A 21301-nucleotide genomic window follows, 5' to 3' on the forward strand; every position below is an offset into this window, starting at 1 on the left:
GGTGTAACACAGCATTGGGCTCTGTCAGGAGCGCGCTGTGACTCTCAAGTGATGTTCGTCCCCTTTCCAGAGAGTAAAATAAAAAGTATTACACATCCGGCAGTGGATGTGTGTTTTATTAACCGTGAGGGGGGTTTCTTGCATAGTTTTGGTCGAATTTTTGTCGAATCCCCTTTGAATGGCTTGGTGTGCATGTGTATTAAATGTGCCCGTCAATAGCTACCCAAGTTTGTATAAATAAACGACAAGGGTGTCTACCGGGATTAGGCACGGTAGGGCATCAGACATGTCAGAGCTTCACTAGTGGTGTAAATACATTCCACGTGGATTCATTGCATGCATAGTCGCCTTTTAATGAATATCACGCAAATCGTCATGGTGATAGGTACGTACGGTTTGTCCAGCATGTCCTAGGTGTGTCTATAAATATATATTTTTTAAAAATAATAAAAAACAGTGGCCGGCCCTGGGGATTGGGGTCAAAAAAATATAATTAGGAGACTGGCCCTGGGGGATGGGGTCATCAGGGCCAATAAATTAGAATAAGAAGGGGAACCAAACAGCCCCCCTTCTTAAAAAACTAAAATAAATAAAAGACTGGCATCGTGCCGGAGGCCATGCCCCCTCCGTGCAGCACTCTGCAAACGCGCCCCAAACAGGTATCTCCAGTATGCGCCAGGGAGCTGCGCTGCAGCCAGGTGTTCTGAGGCCAAGCCCCTTTTTACACCTCTCTGCAACGCAGCTCTGTGGCGCTTACTGGAGGTACCTAGTGGTCTAGTTTGACCCTAGGGACCCTTAGGATTCAAGGGGACTTAATCTCTCAACTTAGAACAGCCACAGGGCGCGTTTACACAGTGGTGAAGGGAGGGGACGGGGCCTGAGGTGACGTGTGCAAACACGCACTATGGCACGTTTTAAATTGGGGATATAATTTCCCTTCAATACTGAGGGCCCCTGGGGGCTAACTAGCCCACCAAGTGCTTCCAGTAAGCGCCACTGAGCTGCATTGCAGAGAGGTGGTCCAGGCCGTGCCACTTTTTACACCTCTCTGCAACGCAGCTCTGTGGCACTTACTGGAGGTACCTAGTGGGCTAGTTGGACCCCAGGGACCCTCAGGATTCAAATGAACTTAATCTCCCAACTAAAAATGGACACAGGGCGTGTTTACACAGTGGTGAAGGGAGGGGACGGGGCCTGAGTTAACGTGTGCAAAAACGCCCTGTGGCCTGTTTTAAGAGGTAGTTTTAATCCCCATGCCCTCTTATATACTAGGGGCTTACAGAGGAGGTCATGCTAATCATAGGGGGACCCCAACGCATAATGTTCCCTAGTGTATGTAGGTGTTTTCACTGTATTCTAAGTGTCTTTTAACATAGCACTGGCTCTAGGACTGGTTAGTCAGGCTCAGTTACCACCAGTATCCGTCTGAAAAAGTTGAGGGTACAGGATGATTTTGCAACAAGGCTTCTTTCTGCTCTTCTTTTTGTTCTTTCTGCACGTTATCCTTCTTCCTGCACTTATCTTCGTATTTGAGGACTTCTGTTGCTTCTTTCTGCACTTCTTTTGTTTCTTTCTGTGCATTTTTTCTTCTTTCTTCACATGTCCTATCTCTGTAGGCATAGTTAGAAATTAGCATTTAAAAAACCTTTGAAATTCACAGAAAAAACCATAGGTTTCAGGCACGTTATAGTTAGGAATTAGCATTTAAAAAACCTCAGAAATTCACTGAAAAAACCATAGGTTTCAGGGGTGTTATAGTTAGCTGGACTTTTCACTTGTACAAAACCATTGAAATTCCCCCGTTATAGTTAGTTCAGCTAACTATAACTCGGGCGCCCGCAATGCACTGCTGATGACGTCACATATTACATCACTCATGACATGGTCAGTGACATCACTCATGACATCACTGATGACATCTCAAATGACATCACTGATGACATCACTGATGACATCATCCTTGTGATAGAGTGGCAGACCTCCTCTCACCCTAATATAACCTTTGATACACACATTCAAAAATAGAGACTAAAATTTTCAAAACAATGGACATACCAATACCAGTTACAACAACCTCTTCAGTAATTCTAAGATCCACATACACATCCACTCATTCACCAACAGTCCTATACAGTCACTCATACATGTACTCACTCATCATATGTACTCATACACCTATACATCCTGTTACACAATGCCACTCATCCATAGAGTTACTCACACACATAGTCACTCATGCTAATAAAGAATCAAACATACATTTACTTGCATATACAGTTATACACACACCACCATACTTACTTCTACGGAAACTTACACATACTTAGTCTTTTAAACAATCACTTATAGAAACACATACTTATTCATACAGGAACTCTTTCAATCTCTCACTCTCACATATACTCACATATATACACCAATAGTCACATATACTAGTTTAAAACATATGTAGTTACTCATAAAGACACTATTGAGACAGTCATTCACTCACTAACACACCCATACACACACTCATCCACCCATACAGTCCTGCACACATGCTGTGTTCAACACATACAAACAGTGAGTCACTCATTCATGCACCTATGCACTACGTAATACCCCCCACCGAACCATGCAGACACTCAGACTGATACTCAAAAAACCAACTAATAACCTATATAGACACCCATGTAGCTACTCACCAACCCATGCAGCCACTTATACACAAAGTGAGAGACTGATACAGATATTTACATATTTAAACATTACTCACTAAGCCATGTATTCACTATGATACACTTAATCAGTCAGTTACACAATCAATTTTTCAAAAACAAATCATCCATTTAGACACTTATATACCCATTTATTCTTCCATCGACCTTGAGATATACATATATAAAACATATTTAATTTTCAGAAAAACACACATTCACTGGATGATGTCATCAGTGATGTCATCAGTGATGTCATTTGAGATGTCATCAGTGATGTCATGAGTGATGTCACTGACCATGTCATGAGTGATGTAATATGTGACGTCATCAGCAGTGCATTGCGGGCGCCCGAGTTATAGTTAGCTGAACTAACTGTAACGGGGGAATTTCAATGGTTTTGTACAAGTGAAAAGTCCAGCTAACTATAACACCCCTGAAACCTATGGTTTTTTCAGTGAATATATATATATATATATATATATATATATATATATATATATATATATATATATATATATTCACTTAAAAAACTATTGTTTTCACACACGTTATAGTTAGGAATTAGCATTTAAAAAACCTTGCAAATTCACTTAAAAAACCATAGGTTTCACACATGTTATAGTTAGCTGGACATTTTACTCGTAAAAAACCAATGAAATTCCCCCGTTATAGTTAGTGCAGGCAACTTTAACTCACGCGACCGCAATCCTCTGCTGATGACGTCAGATATTACATCACTGTATTTAGGCACTTATTTACCCATGTCTTCCTCCATTATTCTTTAGCGACACATATATTACAAATATTTATTTTTCAGAAAGACACATATGTCATCAGTGATGGAATATCTGACCGGCGTGCGCACACCGTGCGCGCACCCCGCGAAATTTAAAAAAAAAAAAATGTTTTTTCACCCTAGGGGGTCCTTCTGTGACCCCCTGACAAAGGCTAGGGGGTCAGGAACTGTCCACCCTGCCCCCTTTTCACGTTCTCCACCTTTGTTTTTCACCCCCTCAGACTGCGAGAGACAAAATGGCGGCCGACACTTCCTGGTTTCGACCGATTCGAATGTTTACCGACATCTAACAACCAATCAGAATTGCGCTCGCGCACGGCAGGATGCGCGCACCGTGCGCGCACGGTGCGCGTGTATAGATATTGATATGGTTTCAATTGCTATTTTCTCAGGAAATACTGAACAGATTTACACCAGACCTGCAAAAGGCACTTCCTTGACCTTATGGCTACCTCTCTGCCAAATTTCACGTAATTCTGTTCAGCCATTCGGGCTGTAGCTGCGACTAAAGGTCCTATGGAAAAATGCATGGGGAAAACGCGTTTTGGGATCCCCCTTTTTCTCGGCCCCCGCTTGACGAATCACCCCGAGACTTTCAGGGTAGGAGCTGAGCGGAGCGCCCCATTAGTTTTGAAAATTTCGCGAGGATTCGACACATGTTATAGTTAGGTGGACATTTCACTCGTAAAAAACCATTGAAATTCCCCCGTTATAGTTAGTTCAGATAACTATAACTCGCGCGACCGCAATCCACTGCTGATGACGTCACATATTACATCACTCATGACATGGTCAGTGGCATCACTCATGACATCACTGATGACATCATCCTTTTGATAGAGTGGCGGTCGCGCGAGTTATAGTTATCTGAACTAACTATAACGGGGGAATTTCATTGGTTTTTTACGAGTGAAATGTCCACCTAACTATAACATGTGTGAAACCTATGGTTTTTTAAGTGAATATATATGTATATATATATATAGTAACCACAGTCCTTTATCGCCGTATTTTCAGCTCGAACAAAGGTGCAGACCACGTCGTGGAGTTCAAAAAAGGTGCTTTATTGAATTAATCTATGCATTGAAAGTGAAAGCAAGTGCCCAGCCTGGCGCGTTTTGACCGCGTTGCCGCAGTCTTGATCACAAGACGCGCTGGACCAATAGACCACTTTAAATAGTAATACAACCCAATACATCCCACTAGAAGCACACCTATTCATGATAAACATAGATAACATACTTTGAGGGTTCCACTGGTTTTAATGCAGCACTGAAAGCTAAATCGTTTTTTTAAATTAGTAATATAAAAAAGAAAATATTAAACTATACAGTGCAATAAACTGGTCCTATTAGCATAAATGTAGCATTAAGAACATATTGTCAAAGTGACCATGTCGTAACGTTCTAATATGCGTGTTACACTGACCAACTATTAAAATAACACCTCTAAGTAAAAGTATGTTATCACTAAAATAGGTAAAGCGCTAAAGATATAAAGTGCTAGTACAAGAAAAATGATTTTTCCAGTGGATGTGTAAATATCAGCATTAATTCATGTGTGTTATTGTAAAATCTGTAACATAGTCGCTTGCTAAATGTCCTAACATACTATGAATAAACTGCAAGTGCACAATGGAATTGCTTATAGATAGACCCTGGTGACCAATGTTACATATCATAACCACTAGTTGGTGGCTATATTGCACGACTGTCTCATGATTCTAGATAAAGTGGAAATGCATAATAGACCAATAAATCTTGCATACTCAGGTCACACTAGATGTTAAAACACCTTCTCATTGCGGCTATATGGGACTAAAAACCAGATTTAAAACCATCCTAGACCGAGTAAAACTAGGGAAAACCCAGTAAAAACAGAGTTAAAAAAACTAGTTAAAAGACAGCTTGTAAAAATACAGAATACGGCCTCCAACCTGAAATACTATACGAAGAAAACCATCTTATAGAAAATTGTGAAGATCTTCTCCTGTGTTCAAACCATTTGGCATCTTGGTATCTAGCAACATAATAAATTCTGATTCTAGCTGCCTGAGTCTCTTTTCATGGTTACAACCCCTGATTGATTTGGGTACTGAACCAACCACATATTAACTGAGATCATTGATATTATTATTATGTACAAGTTTTAAATAGCGAGCTACCGGATAGTTAGGATCTGAATTTACAACTGCCCGTAAATGTTGGAGTATTCTATTAAATACTTGCAGTTTAGTACTTCCAACATGTTGCAGATGGCATGTGCATTCCAATATATAGACTGCAAAATCAGTCCTGCAGGTGTAATGACCCGGAATTTTAACGGTTTTAATGGTGATGTCATCAGTGATGTCATTTGAGATGTCATCAGTGATATCATCAGTGATGTCACTGAACATGTCATAAAGTGATGAAATATGTGACGTCATCAGCAGTACATTGTGGGGTGCGAGTTATAGTTAGCTCTACTAACAATAACGGCCGAATTTCTATGGTCTTGTACTAGTGACATGTGCAACTAACTATAACGTCCCTGAAACCTATGTTTTTTTCAGTGCATTTCTAAGGTTTTTTAAATGCTAATTTGTAACTATAACGTCCCTGAAACCTATCGTTTTTTCAGTGAATTTCAATGGTTTTTAAAATGATAATTTGTAACTATAACGTCCCTGAAATCTATGGTTTTTTCAGTGAATTTCAAAGGTTTTTAAAATGATAATTTGTACTTATAACGTTCCTGAAACCTATGGTTTTTCAGTGAATTTCAAAGGTTTTTTAAATGCTAATTTGTAACTATAACGTCCCTGAAACCTATGTTTTTGTCAGTGAATTTCAAAGGTTTTTTAAATGCTTATTTTCTTCTTTAAACCTAAAGTTTTTTCAGTGATTTTAAATTATCACTTCATTGTCAACCTAGTAAAAACAGCCAATATCCCCAGTTTTCCAGCCATAGCTACACAAAAAAAAAGAAATCGTCACAAATGAGAACAACAACTAACGGTAATAATATACAGAGTAGACGTCCCCGTGCAAAAATTAACACCAAAGCACCAGTTCCCGCTATTTTCAACGAGCAGCCAAATCTGAGGTGCGATCCAAAAACAGGGAATAAGCCACGTTTGCAGTAGGTATCTAACATCTACATTTTACTGGTGTAAACCAGGACGACTACCTACAATGTGAAAGGGATCGCAGCCCAAAATCATATCTGAAGCGCAACATATGTCATAGAGTTACTGATCACGCAGCTCAAACACCCATGAAGACCACAACACTCACTGCCACCAGCCTCAGGACATCCCCCCGGACCACCCCCCTCCCTACTACCACCGAGACAGCACAGAACAGGACAGCGGACCTTCCAAAAACAGCATGGTCCGTCAGCCACACAATACTTGAATGTTGGCAGATATGGCAAGCAAATATGCATGAAGGACGCAACTTATCCATCAATAATAATAATGCCCACAATACCAAGTGTAGCGGTGATATGCTGGACAGACCTCACTATACAGATCATAAACCTCTCCATGTGTACATATACTGCTGGTGCTTGTAGTGTTGTGGACAGTGGACGCAACCATGTTACCTCAGGCAGTGAGGAAGATCTCGGTCATGTAACTGTATCATCGTCCCCTGTAAGCGGAAGCGCAGTGTGCTGGTCCAACATACACCACTCCAGCGTAGAAGTGTGAATAAATAGGCCGGGACTCTGGGTGTGGTTCCCTTGTGTGAAGGCCAATGCGTCTGCCAGAGCAGCGGCCCTCACCCTGCCACATGGCTGCTGCCATGACCACCGGCCTCCTCGACACAGGCCCCCTGCGAACACAGCGGCACAGCACCGCTGACTTATGTCTGTACATACTACTGCCTTCGATCTACACTGCGGACAGCAGGGATCACAATTCAGATGGAGTGGCGATTGCAGATGACGCAGTCCAGTAGGCAAGACACATTGCTCCCAGCGCGGCCCGCCCGGACCACGCATCATCGCAGGCTGCGTACACGCTGAGCGCCAGAGGTACCACTAACTCAGTGCACCACAAGTCAACGCCATGTGGCCTTATTAAGGCAGAATTTATTAGTTAAAAGACATTACTACCAGTGTGGCCCGCCCGGACCATGCATCATCGAGTCATCATCTACACTTCGGACAGCAGGGCTCACAATTCAGATGAAGTCACAATTGCAGATGACGCAGTCCAGTAGGCAAGAGACATTTCTCCCAGTGCGGCCGGCCCGCACCACGCATCATCACTGGCTGCGCACACGCTGAATACTTCTGATGCCCCTACCTCAGTGCACCACAACTCATGGACCCTTTATGATAGGATCTTTTGTGTATGATTTCAGATCTGCTGCACCCACCTCAGTGCACCACAAGTCATGGACCCTTTATGATAGAATCTTTTGTGTGTTATTTCACATCTGGTGCCCCTACCTTAGTGCAGCACAAGTCATGGACCCTTTATGATTGATTCTCTGTGTCTGATCCAATGATTACTGTTGTACTTGTTGCCAGCACCAACCATTCCCGGAGGGTTGGCTTACAATCACCCCACACGCATCCACCACAGATGCCACTGGAGATGTGACCCTTGTAATAAAAAGGAGTCAAGCGGATGTGCCCGTACCCAGTTCCATCTGTGTCCGTGTGTTCATTATATATGCAACATGCTGCCCCTAGGCCCTACCACATTACATAGTGCTCTGAACAGCGTATGCAACCATCTTACCTTTGACAGTGGGGGAAAACTTTAGTTATGTAACTTTGTCTCGGTCATTGCACAAGTACGTACATAGAGACTGCATCTTTAGAGTACTGCAAGTAGAGTGTATAGTGAATTTATAAGTGCGTGAGGATCATCGCAGTGATTGTATAAGTACATATGTTGGCACAGCCTAACTCCGACAACAAGCTTTTCTCTAATTGGCTGCCCTCCATGTGCCAAAAACTGAAACTTCACCTTTCCAAGGCCCTGTATTGCTACAGCTGCAACACTCCACTGAATGTGCAATAAACATTCATATCCATCGTTCTTTTGCCCACTACACCACCCCAGTTTAGACATGGCCATAGGATTTAACCCAGATCTCTTGACTGGGGGAGAATGTCTGCATTGTCAGCATTCCGTCCATCATTTGTTTGTTGTAGCGCTTTTCGCCCTAAGTGGGATGGGTATTCCCAGACGTGGGACCCGTGCTCACTACGCCACTGGAGTCAAGCTATCCTGGCTGATGACGGCTGATAGCCAGAAACCGGTCCTAGGATGCTTGATTCCGGTCCAGGGAAGACATGGCTTGGCAGTTCGGGCTGGACTGTTCCCATGAGGCACAGGGTCAAGACTGATTTGCATATGGCCATGTCTAAACTGGGGTGGCGTAGTGGGCAAAAGAACGATGGATTTAACCCAGATCTCTTGACTGGGGGAGAATGTCTGCATTGTCAGCATTCCGTCCATCATTTGTTTGTTGTAGCGCTTTTCGCCCTAAGTGGGATGGGTATTCCCAGACGTGGGACCCGTGCTCACTACGCCACTGGAGTCAAGCTATCCTGGCTGATGACGGCTGATAGCCAGAAACCGGTCCTAGGATGCTTGATTCCGGTCCAGGGAAGACATGGCTTGGCAGTTCGGGCTGGACTGTTCCCATGAGGCACAGGGTCAAGACTGATTTGCATATGGACATGTCTAAACTGGGGTGGCGTAGTGGGCAAAAGAACGATGGATTTAACCCAGATCTCTTGACTGGGGGAGAATGTCTGCATTGTCAGCATTCCGTCCATCATTTCTTTGTTGTAGCGCTTTTCGCCCTAAGTGGGATGGGTATTCCCAGACGTGGGACCCGTGCTCACTACGCCACTGGAGTCAAGCTATCCTGGCTGATGACGGCTGATAGCCAGAAACCGGTCCTAGGATGCTTGATTCCGGTCCAGGGAAGACATGGCTTGGCAGTTCGGGCTGGACTGTTCCCATGAGGCACAGGGTCAAGACTGATTTGCATATGGCCATGTCTAAACTGGGGTGGCGTAGTGGGCAAAAGAACGATGGATTTAACCAAGATCTCTTGACTGGGGGAGAATGTCTGCATTGTCAGCATTCCGTCCATCATTTGTTTGTTGTAGCGCTTTTCGCCCTAAGTTGGATGGGTATTCCCAGACGTGGGACCCGTGCTCACTACGCCACTGGAGTCAAGCTATCCTGGCTGATGACGGCTGATAGCAAGAAACCGGTCCTAAGATGCTTGATTCCGGTCCAGGGAAGACATGGCTTGGCAGTTCGGGCTGGACTGTTCCCATGAGGCACAGGGTCAAGACTGATTTGCATATGGCCATGTCTAAACTGGGGTGGCGTAGTGGGCAAAAGAACGATGGATTTAGCCCAGATCTCTTGACTGGGGGAGAATGTCTGCATTGTCAGCATTCCGTCCATCATTTGTTTGTTGTAGCGCTTTTCGCCCTAAGTGGGATGGGTATTCCCAGACGTGGGACCCGTGCTCACTACGCCACTGGAGTCAAGCTATCCTGGCTGATGACGGCTGATAGCCAGAAACCGGTCCTAGGATGCTTGATTCCGGTCCAGGGAAGGCATGGCTTGGCAGTTCGGGCTGGACTGTTCCCATGAGGCACAGGGTCAAGACTGATTTGCATATGGCCATGTCTAAACTGGGTTGGCGTAGTGGGCAAAAGAACGATGGATTTAACCCAGATCTCTTGACTGGGGGAGAATGTCTGCATTGTCAGCATTCCGTCCATCATTTGTTTGTTGTAGCGCTTTTCGCCCTAAGTGGGATGGGTATTCCCAGACGTGGGACCCGTGCTCACTACGCCACTGGAGTCAAGCTATCCTGGCTGATGATGGCTGATAGCCAGAAACCGGTCCTAGGATGCTTGATTCCGGTCCAGGGAAGACATGGCTTGGCAGTTCGGGCTGGACTGTTCCCATGAGGCACAGGGTCAAGACTGATTTGCATATGGCCATGTCTAAACTGGGGTGGCGTAGTGGGCAAAAGAATGATGGATTTAACCCAGATCTCTTGACTGGGGGAGAATGTCTGCATTGTCAGCATTCCGTCCATCATTTGTTTGTTGAAACGCTTTTCGCCCTAAGTGGGATGGGTATTCCCAGACGTGGGACCCGTGCTCACTACGCCACTGGAGTCAAGCTATCCTGGCTGATGACGGCTGATAGCCAGAAACCGGTCCTAGGATGCTTGATTCCGGTCCAGGGAAGACATGGCTTGGCAGTTCGGGCTGGACTGTTCCCATGAGGCACAGGGTCAAGACTGATTTGCATATGGCCATGTCTAAACTGGGGTGGCGTAGTGGGCAAAAGAACGATGGATTTAACCCAGATCTCTTGACTGGGGGAGAATGTCTGCATTGTCAGCATTCCGTCCATCATTTGTTTGTTGTAGCACAGAGTACTTCAGTGGCACAGCAACCTTCCCTTTGCCCATGCGGTGGAAACCCCTTATGTGCCAGTAGGCTTATGATTCACCCGGCCTCCCCGGCCCTGCACACGCTTCCAGGCCAAGGACCCAGCACACGCCCACAGCTATGGCACGAAGTGGGAGCCAGAGCTCTTCTATTCAGCCATCTGTCCCACAGTCACTCTGAGTGCAGTCACTGCTGGCAAGGGGACTCCTTCCCGCAGGGTGACCCCGAATGCCCGGAGCGTTGCCGGTCCAGTCAGCGCAGATAAAGCCGCTCGTGAGGGCCCCCCTCGCCTCTCACCTTCGGATTAGTGTGTCCGCAGGGCACATGGCCAGGCACGTCGTCCTGGATCAGTGTCCGGACTCGATGCTGCGTACCCAGTCCAGAAATAGGCATCAGCGATGTTGCCAGTCGATGCACCCGCCGAAGCGCTTCTGGCACGCAGCGAGTGCACTCCGACCTGGGTGCGGCTCGGAGCAGCTCGCAGCCGGCTAATGGCACCTGATACGGCCTTCAGACTCATCTCAGTCGGTGCCCCAGTGGATGGAGACTCGGCTGCAGGTGAGCTACAGACGTCACGCTCACAAATACGGGCGGATTATTCATGGATATCGGCCCAGCCGGAGGAGTCCTCTCAAGGAGCGGACATTTCGCTGCTCGGCTAGACAACGCCCCTCTCTGCAGACACTCGAACACTTGCCAACTACAGAGTAATACCCCTACTACCATTCCCAACCAAGGTCTTAGAGAAAATCATAAACAGAAATCTCACTTAATATTTCAACAACCAGCAACTCCCTGACACCACTCAGTCTGGTTTTAGACCCACCCACAGAATTAAAACTGCCTCATCACCGCCACAGAAGACATGTGCTTGACTCTGGACAGAAGAGACACTGCAGCCCTCATCCTCCTCAACCCCTCCTCAGTATTTGACAGTCTTTGCCACCTCAGGTGCTCCTCATCCAACACTTTCATGACATCAGATTTCAAGGACGCACACTCCAATGGATCTGCTCCTTCCTGACTGGAAGGACCCAATCAGTTAACCTGACAACATACACCTCGGATGCACATGACCTATTCTGCTATGTTCCGCAAGGGTCCTACCTGAGCCTGAACCTCATCAAAACATACATGACCCCTCTAGCCAGCATCATCTACTCTCCTATGCCAACAACATGCAACTCATTCTATTCTTCACAGAAAAGAAGCCCAGAGCCCAGATCAAATTCAATTCCCGCATGATTGAAATCCCCCACTGGATGAAAACCAACTGTTTAATGCTGAACAACGACAAGACCGAAATTGTAATCTTCAGGAAGAGCACCTCAGCATGGAACTCCTCCTGTTGACCAACAAAGATGGGACCAAGACCCACCCCTACCAACCAGGGCAAGAACCTCGGAATCATCATCAACAGCAAACTGAACATAACCGCCCAAGTCAATGCTGTTACTGCCTCATGCTTCCACACCCTGAAGATGCTGAGGAAGATTTTCAAATGGCTCCCAATCGACACCCGGAAAACCATCACGCATGTCCTGCTCACAGCCATGGACTATGGGACTACGGGCACACCCTCTATGCTGGGAAAACTCACCATAATGGCTGCAGGCCATTCAGAACTCGGGCTGCCAGAATCACTTGCAACCTCCCATGATGCACTCACATCATAACACACCTGATTGGGCTCCACTGGCTCCCCATTCACAAACTAGCTGTCAGAACCCCATTTAGAGGGCCAAGGGGCACGCAGAGATTACAGGACCCAACCAAGGTAGTTGAGGCCTTTTACTCCTGATGTCTGGGGGACTGCCCTACTATGGAGCCTGCTCACCTGGGTCAAGCACCTCCTTCTGCACCTGACTCTCAGTTAGTAGCATAGCACAAGTAGTCAAGTCTACCTCAGAGAAAAGTGTACATACAGATCAGTGAACATGACTCATAACTCAACGTGCATGCATCTCACACAATAAATCAATGACAAGTCAAATATTTATTTTGTATAAAAGAAGTATTTTTATTCTAATTCTACACATGCAAAGGTAAACGACATTTAATAAAGAATAACACAGTCCCCCTTGAGGTAGGCACCCTAGTAGTTGTTCCCCCCCAACGATCTATTTCCCATGTAACGTGTGTGCTCTCATGCCCCAGTCACATGCAGCAAAATCCAGGGAATGTAAACTATTATGCCCTGTTCACCGGGTTTTCCCCTCTTGGCCTTAGTGAATAAGGTGTAGTCACAGAGTTCAAGAAGGGTTGCAAAAACCAAAGGCGGTATATCTCCCAGGGCCTGGTAGGCCCAGTTCTCAGCTTACCTGCTCCAGCAATACGTTCCCTGGCAGTGGTGCATTGCAGTCCTTTCCCAGAATCGCAATATCAGGCTTAAGGCATTTGCACGTGCAGCTCCTGGCAGGCACCGTCTCTCTCTCTCTAGAGGCACGCTTACCAACGTCCTGGCGATAGGTGTTGCTCTGGCTCCAGACATGCAGTAAGTCTTGTTCTTGTATACTAGCTAATAAAAACTAGCAATGCCCTTTCAAAACTGTATGTAGCATGAGAATAACAAACAATAGTGGTGTTATCACCTGAGAATTTTAGAACAAAAACTACCCACAGCTAGTTCCCCTTTTGCCTACCCTTAATTTGTAGAGGAGACATGCAGTAAGTCTTGTTCTCCCATGTTCAGGGATAGGAGCGGTCGCTTCGCACTAGTGTTGCTCCAATGGGGTTCTGACTGTGTCTCTTCTATCTTTGGGCCTCATTGGATATTAAGCCTCCCTCGTCTTGGTTGTAGCAGGAATTTGGGTCACGGGCAATGACATGGACCTCTGGCCTCAGCGCTTCGAGTGGCCCTGTTGATGGTGACCTCAGCTAGGCGTACCAGTGCAAGGGGTTCGCCCTTCTCTGCACAGAGTCCTCAGACCAATAGGAAGAAGTTGGCACAGAAACTGGAATAGAAAATACAAAGTTTAATAAACCTCATGAGGTGGAACTACATTCACACAGCACCCTTCGGTGTTGAGTGAAGTAGCACACTGAACAGAAGAAGCATGGTCCTTTTATACCCACACAGGGGCTGAAAAAGGCGGTACAAGTACACATGAGAAAAGTTATGCACATAGATGGTCATACAGAAACTGCACAGTCAACAAGTAGGAGGAGTAAGAAGTTGCTGACATCAGTTAGAACAGCCTGACAGTTCTATACTAGGAACAGGTGCACTCTACTAGCTAAGCACATCTGCACATGTGCAAGACTCTGGGAGAGGGAAACAGCAAATGTCCAGCACATAGCTAACTAAAATGGCTGCCAAGTACAAAATGGCTTTCAGCTCATGCTAAGAGATTAATGCAATCTTCAACAGATGGTCCTTTTAGCATGAGCTAAAGACATTCCCATAATCCAGTAGGAAATATGCATATTAATTTTTTTTCATAAATTTATCAATATCCTAATTCATTGCTTGGTGGGCATTTCTCATTCTAAATATTGTTAAGCTGGTATGTATAAGGTATAAGCAGGAGTACAAAGGGAACAGAGCATTGGGCCATACAGATAGCAGGAGAGAGTAATTACTATTATCAGAAACAGAACTATTAGCTTTCTAGTCCTAAGCAAATCCTAGAACCATCCAGTAAAAACATTTTTAAGGCTCCTATGCATTTCAGTGACCATCAATTTCAACTTCAAAATAGCCAACAGCACATATCTAATAAAAACATTTTCACTAGACTTTTCCAGTGTTTCCTTTATGAGGGCTAGAATATCAATCAAGAAAAGGGTAAAGTAACATTTGTCAATTGCTCAGATGAACTTTTCTCTCGCAGAATAAACATTATTCCTAATACAATTATGAAAGCAGTCAGACATATTATTACAAAATTGATCCTGGATCCAGAGGACCAGGAGGACCACACAGGACCATGAGAATTAGGACGAAGAGCTGCAAAGGGCTGCTCCTCCTCAAAAATGGGACGACCAATGGGGTACATTTTCAACAAAAAAGAAAAAGAAGTCCTTGGGAAATTAAAGCCGCTGTACAACCAACCAGAGGGGAGTCTTCTCCCTGTGTCCGTTTGAGCCTCACAGGCAGGCTCTTGTTGTTCCCACGGTGGAGCTGCACAACTCGCAACTCAGGAATCACGGCCCAGTTTCAAGGGAAAAGTTTCTTCTTTCAGGATAGGGCAATCACCCACCAGGGCAAATGCTCTCAGCGATCCTGTCCAGTGTCTCAGGCAGTGCACCAGTTTTCTTCATTTCAATCTAACAGGCACCAGAGACACAGCACCTGTACCCTGAACTCAAGTCCTTCCCTGTATTGCTCTGCTGGCACACTGCTCTTTCGTTGGGGCCATAGATTGCATTCGGTGTGCCCAGGTATCTCTTGACCAACAAAGGTGAAAACTTTACAGCCACTTTGGGACCAGGATTCAATGGCCTGATGCTAGGATCTCTGAAGCAACCCTTGTTTCAAAGGGGGTTACCTCAAGCAAAAACTTTCCTGCCTTCCTGGTCGGTCTGTGACTCTCGGCTGGGCATCAAAAACTTGATCCACGATTTCTCCTTTCTGATTTGTGACCCCGTCTTTCGCCCAAGACAGTGGCAGGGGTACACACTTCACATCCCAGTGCTTCCGGCCTTCTACCTTCACTGAGGTCCTGGTTGCCAGCAATGCCTGTGCTGGTTACCTTCACTTTGACTTCAAGCTGGACTGGTGCTGACTCTCCAAGCTGGATCTGATGTCCGCGCCCCTCTGGCAATGGTTGTAAGGCAGCAAATATCTATTGGTGGACAGAACAAAAGGTCTTTAGGCAAGGTAGAGAAATAATCTATCAACAGAGAGGATAGTCTCAGAATACTTCCTAGTCTAGGGACGCCCCATATATTAGCAAGGCACCCAAGAACCACTTTCATCTATGTGAGAGTAAAAGAAACAACAGCCTGGACCTGTTGGCAAGTATAAAAGGAACTCTTTGGTGAACTGACAAGAGTAATACGTCACCCAATCCGAAGCAGCCAAGGAGGTCTGTGTTCATTTACTAAATTCTGAGGAAAAGAGAAAAACAATACAGACATACTCCAAATCCTTACATCTGTATATTCCTATCTTAATCATCTAAAGACCCTCAAGAAAAAAGGAAATGTTCTACACTTTTACTCATAGACTTTGCATTACTTGTACAGGACTGCAGACACTTCTAAAATGATTTATCTTAATAAAAGCACCTACATTGTATGCTTAGGACCATGCTCTCATGTTATAAGAGCAACAGTAAAATCTAAAACTGCTAATTTACCAGGGATTCCTATTACATAAAGAACTAAAAAACTTCAACATAATGGGTACATTTTCTCCAGCAGAACATCTTGTGACAAACAGACTCCTATAAAACAATATTTTCCTCAAAAATGTTTGCTAAGGATCACATGGGCATCTTCTCTGCATTCTATTTTTCACAATCCAAACTATGCAACATCAGCTCTAGTAAGGACTGTCAGTTTATTTACACAGACTAGCTAATAAAAACTAGCAATGCCCTTTCAAAACTGTATGTAGCATGAGAATAACAAACAATAGTGGTGTTATCACCTGAGAATTTTAGAACAAAAACTACCCACAGCTAGTTCCCCTTTTGCCTACCCTTAATTTGTAGAGGAGCTAGCGTCCTTCCCCCATTTTTGACAGTAGGAAACCTGTAACAGGTTTCATTCTGTCAACACTATCAACCCCAATTTGTAGCAACTGGGCATAAACAAACTCTGAGGAGCTAAATAGCACATTGAGCTAGCAAAAGAACATATTCCTTTAGCAAATGTACAAGTGTGACACGAGGGCAAATGAATTTAAACTAAATCCCATTGCTTCCTTAATTCAGCCCTAAAAGCATTAGTGCTACATATATGGCAGAGCCATTGTCTTAATAAGAGCTGACATATACCATTATTATTCAATCTGTTCATATGAGTGAACAAAAACTTGCTTTTGCAAAAAAAAGCAAGCAAAACCTCTTTCTGTCCCTGCCCTGCCATTTCGTCTTTCAAATGTCGAAATGTCAAAGCAAATGTTGCGCTGAGCCCTGTTTCTAAAAGTAGAACTTCGACCTTTAACCTATTTACAGCTGTTCCATCTTGAGTGCAAGGTTTTCATGCAGTTTTACTTTTACCAATTCAAAGGGACCCTGGAGACTGAGAGCTCAACAGCAAAACCCACTCCATTCCTGTCTACCAGCAATTCAGAGGTAAGCTTAATAACTTCTGCCAGATTTTTTGTACATATTTATATTTGTAAGCAGTGTGCCGAGTGCTTGTATAGCAGTATAGATGTCAGCTATTCATTCTATGCTTACATATGTGCATTTACTGTAGCCTGAGGCAGTTTAAAAGCTGCTCTGATTGGAATAACCTCATTTAAATAGTGAATTTTACTCAATTTCGACTTTGATGTTTGGGGCACTTAAAATGAATATCCTACAATGTTTTTGCATAATAGTCATCCCCAGAATGTCCCCTACATATCCCAAAGATGTGGCATCAGAAATGTATAATGTATACCCTTATAAAAATGAGTTTTGTACGCCTGGGTAAAGTGACATTTCACATGTAAGTGACCCCCTATTGCTGTATAGCATGGCTTAAATTCAATTTGGATGCTAGAAGGTCACAGCATCATTATGAGGCATTATACATATTAAAAAACGAATTTAATGCACCTATTTTAAATAACATTTTTTATATAATCAAAATAATTTTCTTTTTTTTTAATAAATCCAATCATTTTGATGAGTCCACATATGAAAAGCAAACTGCATCCCTTTGCCTATCATATTTAAACACATTCATTCACAGCCCTAAGAACAGAAACCGAACTTGAAAGTCTGCGCCACTTTTAAATGAAGGACAGTCATTATTATTTAACATCAAAAACCACTCTTATCCTTATTTAAAAAGACATTAAGAAAATAAATCCCTACTGTTAATCTGTCCTCTGTTTATCAAAAATAATGAAACTATATTTCTAACTTTTAAAACAGCAGTCTGAAATGCAGGATTTTACACCGTGTTTGACTTCAGCTGTTTTCTGAGGCCAGAGTCAGAAATACCCACGTGCTGACACAGCTGCTTGACACGTAAAGGCATCGAATTCACACGCCTTTCAAGTCAGCCATTCCAGCCAGCACAAATCTGTCGTTCTGTAATGTGTATTTTGGGTCAATTCACTCAGATAATGTGAATGCCTTTTAATACCTAATACAGAAGGATAAATGCTGTGACATTTTGTATCTTTAATTTTATCTATTGCAAAACACATAATTTCGTTTTTTGAAGCTTTTTTATTCCTATTAAATGGATTCTAATTTTATCTTTAACATTGTGGCAATTTGCACACATGTATAGTGTCTTACTCTGTCAATTTAATGATAGCGTGCAGCTATTTAGCATATATTATATAATTCATTGCTGGATTCTTTTAAAATGTATTTTATTTTAATGATATTTGGCATAATAGAATGATGACAAAAAAAAAACATTGAGCTCATTCCAGACATTTTCAAAACGGTGTCATACACATAATACAGGGTACTTAAGGCTAGCCATTCTTGCACCAAGAGCGCAATCGCTACTTACTCACACAAGTACCACTAATTACAAACCACAGACATTTAAACACACATTTAACCCACAGATCAACACTTAAGACAGAAACAAAAGACAGCCCACAGACTGTACTTAAACCAAACCATTTGTAAATACTAGTTGTAAGTCATATTCACTAGATTTGGCTGGCAGAACATTAAGAAAAAAAACGCTCTGCATAGCACCACTTATGAATGTTACTAAGTGCACAGACCAGGATCCTTTCTATGTACATATTTAGTTCCTCGGGGTACTAGTCACCAAAGAAGAAATACTTTTTTATACCTAAACCTAGTTAAGTATCCCCTCTAGGGGAGCCGGCTAATTATATACAAGTTTAAAATGGTACATCCAAGAAAGCAACACATTCATAAATTCACCTGGGGGAAAACAAAAAGACCATCACGCACTTGCTTACAATTAACTGCTTTGTTCTTCAGCTCTAATGCTTTCACATGAATGTTCTTTCGCTGTTCTTTTTCAATCAAGGCTCGCTCACGCTTCATTCGTTCACGCACTTCTTTCTCCCACATTCGTACACAATCAAACATCTCTTGCCTAGTCTTTCGCTTAACCCCTTCGATGCTGCGCAGATTCCGCCGCTGTGCTGGCGGAATCTTGCGCGGGCGTGGTCATGACGGAATGGTTCCGTCATGAGCACAGCTCAACCGTGGGTCATGACGGAACCATTCCGTCATGAGCACCGAAGGGGTTAAACATACATTGTTCCACATACTCAATCTTTCGTAAATCAAATGACCCATACATAGGCCAACGCAACTCAGGATCCTTACGAGTGAATTTTTTATTCCATAATGCGCTGTACATTATAGAAGAAAGACCATACTTAATATACATATCCCTATTAGGCGTCCCCTCCGAGGGGCCGGTTGTGCTTCATCTAGTCTCAAATTGGTACCACTACAAAAGCAACACATCCTATGAAGTGTGCTAAAAACAGGCATGCCAAAAATAGCGCAGAATATGCAGTATTATAATCAAAGTAGCACTTAAGGTACGATGTGCCGTTCAAATCAATTCAGATAGAGAAAATTCTCCTCATTACCTGCCTATATAAATTGCAATCCATATATAAATCTCATAACAAACCAAGTTGGCCAACACCAATTCCAAAATCCAAAAGCCACAGTAAGTGTTACTAAACTACCTTACCAATCCCAGGCATCAAAACCAACAGCAAGCGCCACAGAAGGACACTTACCAATCACTTGGTGTCCAGGTTCCAACTGCCAAGTTCTAAAATCGACCAAATGGTCACTGCACGGCGAATCAACAGAAGAGATCTCAGTCGAGGACCGGCACCACCTGGATGGTCAGATCAGAAAGAAAGGAAAAACGCCGTGGTTGCCAAGACTCGGGTCTCATCGGGCAGCGATCGCGTCCAGAGCGAGATTCCAATCCTTCGTCGCGACCAATCCTTTGGGCATCCGAGTCACCGATGAGCCTCAGTAGTTGGGCGCCAATTTGTTGATGGTGATCTCAGCTAGGCCTACCAGTGCAAGGGGTTCGCCCTTCTCTGCACAGAGTCCTCAGACCAATAGGAAGAAGTTGGCACAGAAACTGCTCTAGAGCTCCACACGCCTGGGCTCCTTTCTGGATCTCGCTACCTTCAGCACGGCCTTCTCTCTCACCGGCACACTGGTCTTGGCAATCAGGCAGGTACTGGTGCTCCAGACTCCAGGCCAGGTGATCTTGGTTTCCCTGGGTTATGTCCCTTCACCTAGCAGGGAGACTAGCAGGCTACGCCTCTAGTCCTGGTCACAGGCAGAAGTCTTCCAGAGCTTCCCCTCCTTATGCATCTCGGCTGGCTCATTGGCAGATGACAATGTATAGAGTCTCAGACTGTCATGAACCTGACCTTCTTGCGTTCTCACTCCTCCTGTAACCTGTGTGTGGTGGGCTTGCGGGATCAAGCACACGTCTCAATGCCTCTCTGGCTGTTCATGGACTCATTGCCCTGTAAGCTTTACAACGTTCTTGAATGGTAATTATCCCATTGGATGGGGGCTGGTTGGGCAGGGACTGAGGGGGTTAGGAGGATGTGGGCGGGGGCAGTGGGGATGGGTGGTGGGGAGTGTGGGAGGGTAAAAAAGCACTATAAAAATGAGGAGGGAAGACAAATTGCTTTTAATGGAATCTTAAACGACAGAAAGGAAGTTTTTCCGAACGGTGTTCGGAAGCATCGTAATCGGTCAAGCGGAACCGCCAATCGCGATTCGGTCGGAACCGAATCTGACAAGGAGTCTGGCGGAAAGCTTCCGCGCAACATGGTAATGGGCTACTAAGCTTGGTAGATTTTCTAGTTGCAGCACTGTTTTCTTCATAAATAGAGCACATAGTTTCAATAAATATTGTAAACTGTTTTTATGTCTCATTTCTGTTTATTACGGGCATGCATGAGTGAGAGAACAAAAGGTGATGACCTGCTACCATGGTTCCTGAGGCAATTAGAGTGTTGTGTTCTGGGGTGCAAATTTACCTATTATTCCAGGAAGGTTAGTAGGGCAGGTAAGGCGTGCTAGTCTGTATTTGGGCGAATAGGTACTGATTTGGTATGGTGACTCAGTCCCTACATACTTTTGTTCTGTGGTCCCAGGCATAGTATTGTTCTCAAACAGAATCCCAGGAACATAGGCTTCTGTAGAATGAATAGGTGCACCTCAGATCAAGCTGGTAAATGGGCTCTAGCAGGATTGCAAACAGTAGG

The 21301-nt window shown here is 44.2% G+C and overlaps 1 pseudogene; it reads left to right on the forward strand.

Annotated features, from left to right (window-relative positions):
* The first annotated feature begins 11330 nt into the window (after positions 1-11330).
* LOC146833821 (flavin-containing monooxygenase 1-like) overlaps positions 11331-21301 on the forward strand; it is an 84728-nt pseudogene continuing 74757 nt past the window's right edge.

The sequence above is a fragment of the Triturus cristatus genome, chromosome 4_2 (assembly GCF_964204655.1).
Source record: "Triturus cristatus chromosome 4_2, aTriCri1.1, whole genome shotgun sequence".
NCBI classification, from domain to species: domain Eukaryota; kingdom Metazoa; phylum Chordata; class Amphibia; order Caudata; family Salamandridae; genus Triturus; species Triturus cristatus.